A 7,577-nucleotide genomic window follows, 5' to 3' on the forward strand; every position below is an offset into this window, starting at 1 on the left:
GGGACCCTTTACTCTTGCCTATTCAGCAAGAAAAAAAGCAAGTTTGGCCTGACAGACAAACCATATGAACAATCAGTAAAACCCCAACATAAAAAGATGCAACTATTTCAAGAATTACCTTGAACACTGACCTTCAGAGACAAAAATAGTACACAATCTTTCTCCCATTAACTTCTCAATATCTATCTGAGCACCTCTACGGTGATGACTAGAGGAGGTACCTGAGCTAGTGAGCACCCCCATCCATCCCCCACCCACTACTAGAGGCTTCTACAGTGCACACACACTGCCTGTGTAGCAAGGTGACTGGCCAGTTGGCCACAGAATTATTTTTGTTTCAAAGTGGTGGTTTTTATCTCTGCTTTTGTATTGCTTCTGCTTTCAGGCCTTTGGATCACACATTTTTCCTGGAGGTGGGGTCTTTTTCTCCCTACATAACCCAAGAAGAGTCAGCAATCATGGCCATATAGGCAAGCTACAAGCATACCCCATAATATTCTACCATTGAGACAAGAGCCAATAACAGCTGCTAAGCATTACATGCAAAAAGTAAAGCCTATCTCCTGATAGTATCCACCAGGAGACACCCAGTAAGCTTAATAACACAGAAACAAGCATCCATTTAAGCATTAAAAACCCACAAAACTACTGGACATGATGAACAAAATACATCAAAAGATATCAAAACATGCCCCAAAACAGAAAACAGTAGCTGAGACAAATGAGCTGGAGACTGACAAAGGCTTTCTAGAAGAGGAAGAGCAGGTTTTGGATTTGCCTGAGAAGGGAGTCAGAAGAATGATATGAAAATAAATGCAAATGCTCAGAAAAGGGGTGGAGGAAAACAAAGAAGTCAGAAAAGTACTACAAAAGCAGTCAAACAAGATTGATAAAGTATTGGAAACAATTCAAAACCTGCAAAAAGAGGTCAAGATGATTAATAATAAAATATCAGAAATGGACAATACACTGAGACGGGAAAGGAGCAGAACTGAAGAGAGCTGGAAGACAAATCTCTCAATACTGCTAAGATAGAAGAGAAAGCAGAAAAAAGGATTTAAAAACCTGAAGAGAGTCTATGATTCATGCTGGATAACATGAAGAGGAACAACTTAAGAATTATTGGCCATCTGGAACAGGAAGAATCAGAGAAATCCACAGAAGAGATGAAGAGCTTCTGGAAGAAAATGTCCCTAACATCTTGAAATATGAGAAGATAAATATTCAAGAAGCAGAATGTACCCCATGAAGGATAGAACCCAAAAGAAAATCACTAAGACACATAATAATCAAGCTCTCCAAAATCAAAAACAAGGAGAAAAACCTAAAAACAGCCAGGGTAAAGAGAAATGCTACTTACAAAGGCAAGCAAATCAGATTAAGCTCTGTCTATTCAGCAGAAACCAAGCAGGTAAGAAGGCAACGGGGAGACATATACAAAATCCTAAAAGAAAAAAACTGCTAACCAAGAATCATCTATCCAGCAAAACAGTCAATCAAATATGACAGTGCAATCAAAATACTCCATGAAAAACAGAAGTTAAGAAACTTTGTCAAAGCCAATCCAGAACTTCAAAACATCCTAAAGGGAGTTCTTTGGGCTGAAAAACAACAAGAAAAGACAACAACCAGAGATTGACAGACGTGGCAATACCACCTAAAACTCAGACAATGGATAGCAGAGTCCAGTACAGAACAAAATTACAACAATGAATTCAAAGGAGCTGGGAAGTCAACCAAAGATCAAAATAATAACAATGTCAAAGAAGGGGAAAATGTAGGAACAGAGATCCAGGTGGTGAGGAGGTCAGGTAGATCACAGGATATAACTGATTGTCTTAAATGGAGGGGAAATTTAATAGACTATAAGGTAACCCCAAAGAAAGTTAATAATACTTCACAACTTACCTTGAAAATGAACTTCCAAGCAGAATAAGCAAACATGAAAGCTAAGAAGAAACTGACAAGAAATAGCACAAAAAAACACAAAAAGGCATGCAGAACAAAGGAACTAACAGTACTACCAAAAAATTAACATAATGGCAGCAATTAAGTCATACCTACCGATAATTACATTGAATGTCAAAGGATTGAATGCACTAGTAAAGAGACCGAGTGGTAGATTGGATAAGAAAACAAGGCCCTTCAATATGCTGCCTGAAAGATACACACCTTACACCAAACATGATATCCTTTTCCAGCAACTGTTCCCTCCTGACAATATGTCCAAAGTATGAGAGACTAAGTTTGGCCATCTTGGCCTCTAAGGAGCACTCTGGCTGCACTTCTTCCAAAACAGATCTATTGGTTCTTTTGGTAGCCCATGGCACTTTAAGTATCCTCCTCCAACACCAGTTGATTCAAAGGAATCAATTCTTCTATGGTCTTCCTTATTCACTGTCCAGCTTTCACATGCATATGAGGTTATTGAAAATACCATGGCTTGGATCAGGTGCACCTTAGTCTTCAAGGGGACATCTTTGCTCTTCAACACTTTAAAAAAAGTAAAGTGGAGGGTTAGTTAAAAAGAGGAAAACACCCAAAGAGATGGACTGACACAGTGGCAACAGCTATGAGTTCAAATGCAGAAGAAATTGTGGGGATGGTGTAGGACCAGGCAATTTTTCATTCTGTTGTGCATAAATTGGAACCAACTCAATAGGGCCTATCAACAGCAATAACATGAGTCAGAATCAACTCTAAAGCAGATACCAAAGTTGTTGTATGATAGTGGCAGCATTTGAGTCATCTATATGTCTAGTCTAATTTCTTGATAATATTATTATGTGGTTGTTTTGATCTCATAATTTGACTGAATGACATTAATCATATACAGAGTAGTAATAGTTACTGAGTAAGTAGTTCATATACCTAGAAATGAGCATATCTCTTTTTCTATCAGACTTTTAGTTCAGATGTTAGTCTGGAGTTGAACTGGGTTTTCAAACCCAGTCTTTTTGTTATTATTGTTTTGTTTTTGTTAGGTGCCATCGAGTCAGTACCGACCCATAGCAACCTTATGCACAGCAGAACAAAACACTGCCCAATCATGGGCCAACCTCACTACTGTTGGCCATGCTTGAGTCCATTGATACTGTGTAGATACCTTTAATATAACACACACAGACTTGAGCTTTTTCCAGGAAAAAGTTGCTGTTGCCATGTGCTTAATGTGGGATCTGGGATAATCAACAGTTTTTGAATTTTTAACTTTTTTCTAGTTTTCCAGATGCTTCTTCAGTAAGCTTTTGGTAGTCCTGGTTTACCTGAACAACACAACCATTGCTGTACAATGTTTTTGTTTCTCCTGGGAGGTAGGTTGTTATTAGTGTTGGGCCTCATGGTTAAGGCAGGGAGATTTTCTTCATTACCTAGTCTAGACTTAGTCTTTGCAGACCATGTTTGCCTAGTCTATAGTGTGGGATTTTCTCAGCATTCCTTACCCAAACTCTATTTTGTATCCTTGGTATGTCTTGGACAGAAGAGAATTTCATTTTATTTCCATAACATTTTTCATGAATAGCCAGTCAGGCCCATGAAAAGAACCTATGAATGTGTACAGACTTCACTTGCATGTGACCTTTAGCTTTTTTTTTTTTTTTTCACCTTTTTTCTTAACCCCTTGTATGGAGACCACCTCTTTCCTGTGCTCTAAGAGAAGCATGTGTTTGAAGTTTATCTGTTTGCAGTTGAGTAATTTTATCAGTGTGCTTTCTACCTACAGAGTTTTGGTAAATTGACCATCTTTTTTTTTCATTTCTCAAGGTCTCTGTCCCTTTCAAACTAAATTGGCAATTTCTCCTATTAAAACATTCTCCAAAACTTTGTGAGTCTTCCACGTATGTCATAAGGATTTAATCTGTTAGGGAAGCAACTCTTCCACAGCTATTTCCTAGATAATCCCATCTCTATATTTCACTTCTTTTGAAATGACTGTGTGGATTCATGAGTCACATGCCTAATCTTTCCAAAGAGTGCTCTGTATGATTGAATGCTGTGAACTTTTGTTCTGAGGAATTATATGAAAGTTTTTCAGCTACACCTTTGGAGAAAAAGATTTTTTGATTGACAGGGAATCTTTTTTAGCATCTTTTACAACATGAATGTATAGAAAAATTCCAAGATTATTGTAGCCTGGTTCCTTTTTGCTTAATAGTTATTCTCTCACATTGTAGCTTTCCTCTCATATTATGCCCTAAGTATCAAAAAGATACTATTCTACACCTTCAACACTTTGACTGGAAATTTCCTCTACTTAGTTCATTATTTACAAATTCTGTTTTCCATATAACTGTAAACTTTCAGATACTATAAAATAAGGATCACTTTCCTCCTTTTTTCAGTTACATCTTCGTCATTTTCTTCTCACTAACAGTACTAATAACATTTATATTTATACCAGTAGCTTGTTTATAATAATAAGGGTAGTCTCTAACATTCTTTATACTTTCTTTGTAGCATTTACAGCAGCACATCTTAAAATCATATTTTTACCAACAGGTTGTTTAAAACAATCTAAATTTTTTTTTTTCTATCATATCCCTTAAAATTTCTGTACATCCTTTTCATTGTCCAATTTCTCCCATACTCTTGTTTTTGTTGTTGTTAAGTGCCATCGAGTCGGTTCCGACCCATAGCAACCCTGTACAGGGTTTCCTAGGCTGTAAATGTGCAGAAGAGCAGAAAGCCTCATCTTTCTCCCGCGGAGCAGCTGATAGTTTCGGACTGTTGACCTTAAGGTTTGCAGTCCGATTCATAACCACTATGCTACCAGAGCTCCCATACTCTTAGGTATTTGTTATGACAGAAAGTCACCATGTCTAGTACCAAAATATATATTCATTTCTTATTGCTACTGTAACAAATTACAACAAATTTAGTGGTTGAAAACAATACATACTTGTTGTCTTACAATTCTAGATGTCAGAATCTAAAATTCAGATACTGGCAGAACTACATCCCACCTGAAGGCCTCCTGTAGTCTTTGGCTTGTGACCCCTTGCAAGTATTCACTTTCTTCTGTTGATGCATTCTGGGCTTCTGTTGTAACATCTCCTTCTATTCACTCTGACCTCTTACCTCCTTATAAAAGTTCTTTAACCTACACTGAACCAACTTGGATAACCAAGATTAGCCTCACCAACTAAATATCCTTAATTTAATCACTTATGCAAAGTCCCTTTGTCAAGTAAGGTAACATTCTCAACCTCACAGATTAGGACTTGAAAATCTTTTGAGGCATTATTCAGTTTACCATGTTGTTTTTGTTGTTAGGTGCCAATTTGCAGTGACCCTATGCTCAACAGAATAAAACACTACCCGGTGCTCCATCAATCTCACAATCATTACTAAGCCTAAGTGGCCTGCTGCCAGGGAATCTTTTTTAGCATCTGTCACTGGAATGTCACAGAGGATCTTTGTCATGGATTTTCTTCAATTTTTAGCGAGGAGAACTACAACCCAGACATGGTAGCTTACGTTGTTGTTGATAAGTACTATCAAGTTGATTCCAATTCACAGAGACACTGTATAGGTTTTCAGAGGCTGTAAATCTTTGTGAGAGCAGAAAGCCCATTTTTCTCCCATGTGGTACCTTATCACATAGCTCATTTATGTTACTTAGTGGACCATAGTGATTTATTTTTATTCCTTGTAGTAAGGTCTTTTCAATTTCTATTTTAAAAATATAATTGTGTTATTTGCTGCAAAGTGTTTCTTTTTTCACCTGACCATTAAGTTTAAAGTCATGGACTATGTGGTTTATAGTGGAGAGGTCACAGAATTTAGTCATAGAACCAGGGATTTTGTTCTAGCTGTGCCATTCTCTCAGCTCAAGTTTCCTCATCTGCAGGATGAACATGGTAATAATAAAATCCTCAGAACAATGTTGCTAAAATTATTAAGTGAAATAAGTGTAACTTTGAAACAAAACACCATTCAAGTTATTATGGTCACACCTAAGACTCTTCCCATTGAATTTTGAAACTGGAATTTATTTTAAATTATCTCTTATTCATTAATATTCATCCAATTATTCATTTAACACAATAAGCAAAAGACACTCTTCTATGTGCTAGGAACACAGCACTGAGGAAAACAGACTTAGTCATTGTATCCATAAGACAACTTAATATCACTATTATCCAAATTCACTCATGAGCCATTAAAGTCAGTAATTTTTAAAATGAAAAATTCAACTAACTTTTTTCATTTGAAAATGAACAGATATGCAATCAAAATGTATTGATAACTACTGGTGATTGGAATGTGAAGGTTGTAAATGAAGAGGAAGTAGTTGGAAAATGTGGCCATAGGGATAGAAATGATACTAGATTGCATGATAGAATTTTGTTATACCAATGATTTATTCATTGCAAACACCTTTTTTAAACAACATAATAGTGATTATACACATGTACCCATGGACCTCACCATATGGAATACACAAGAATCAAATTGAATACATCTGTATGAAGAAACAGTGAAAAAGTCGATATCATCAGTGAAAAAAAGGTAGGGGCTGACTGTGGAACAGACCATCAATTGCTCATATGCAAGTTCATGTTGATGCTGAAGAAAATTAAAACAAATCCATGAGAGCCAAAATATGACTTTGAATATATTCCATGCAAATTTAGAGACCATCCCAAAAATATATTTGATGCTTTAGACACTAACGAAAAAAGACCAGAAGAACTGTTGAATGACATCAAGAACATCATACAGAAAAAATGCAAAAGGTCATTAAAAACACAGGAAAGTAATAAAATAACAAATTGATGTCAGAAAAGTCTCTGGAACTTCCTCTCCAGCATAGAGATGCTAAAGAAATTGTAAGAAATGAGAAAGTAGAAGAGCTAAACAGCAATTTTCAAAGGGCAGATCGGGAAGACAAAGTCAAGTTTATAATGAAATGTTCAAAAATGTAAACATGAAAACTAGAAGGAAAGAAGACATACAGCATATCTCACTCTGAAGAAATAATTCATGCGTCAACTTGAACTATTAAAGGATTCCATTGGCAAAACATTGAATGATGCTAAAAGCATCAAAAGAAGATGGAAGGAAGACACAAGTACCAAAAAGAAATGGTGGTTGTTTAATCATTTCTAGAAGTAGTATATGATCAATAACCAATGGTACTAAAGGAAGAAGTCCAAACTGCACTGAAGACATTGGAAAAAAGCAAGGGTCCAGGAATTAATGGAATACAAATTGAAATCTTGCAACAAACTGATGCAACACTGGAAGCACTGACTCATTTATACCAGGCCAAATGACTGGAAAAGAACCATATTTGTGCCCATTCCAAATAGAGGTGACCCAAAGGAATGCATAAATCATCTAACAATAGCATTAATATCATATGCAAGTAAAATTTTGCTGAAGATGATTAAAAAATAGTTGCAACAGTACATCAGCAGAGTCAGGTATTCAAACTAGATTCATAAGAGTATGTGGAATAAGAGATACCATAGTTGATGTCAGATGGATCTTGTCTGAAAACAGATAAGACTAGAAAGATGTTTGCCTGTACTTTATTGACTATGTAAAGGCTTTCAACTGTGTGGATCATG

This window comes from Chrysochloris asiatica, unplaced genomic scaffold (genome assembly GCF_000296735.1).
Source record: "Chrysochloris asiatica unplaced genomic scaffold, ChrAsi1.0 scaffold00061, whole genome shotgun sequence".
Taxonomy (NCBI): Eukaryota; Metazoa; Chordata; class Mammalia; order Afrosoricida; family Chrysochloridae; genus Chrysochloris; species Chrysochloris asiatica.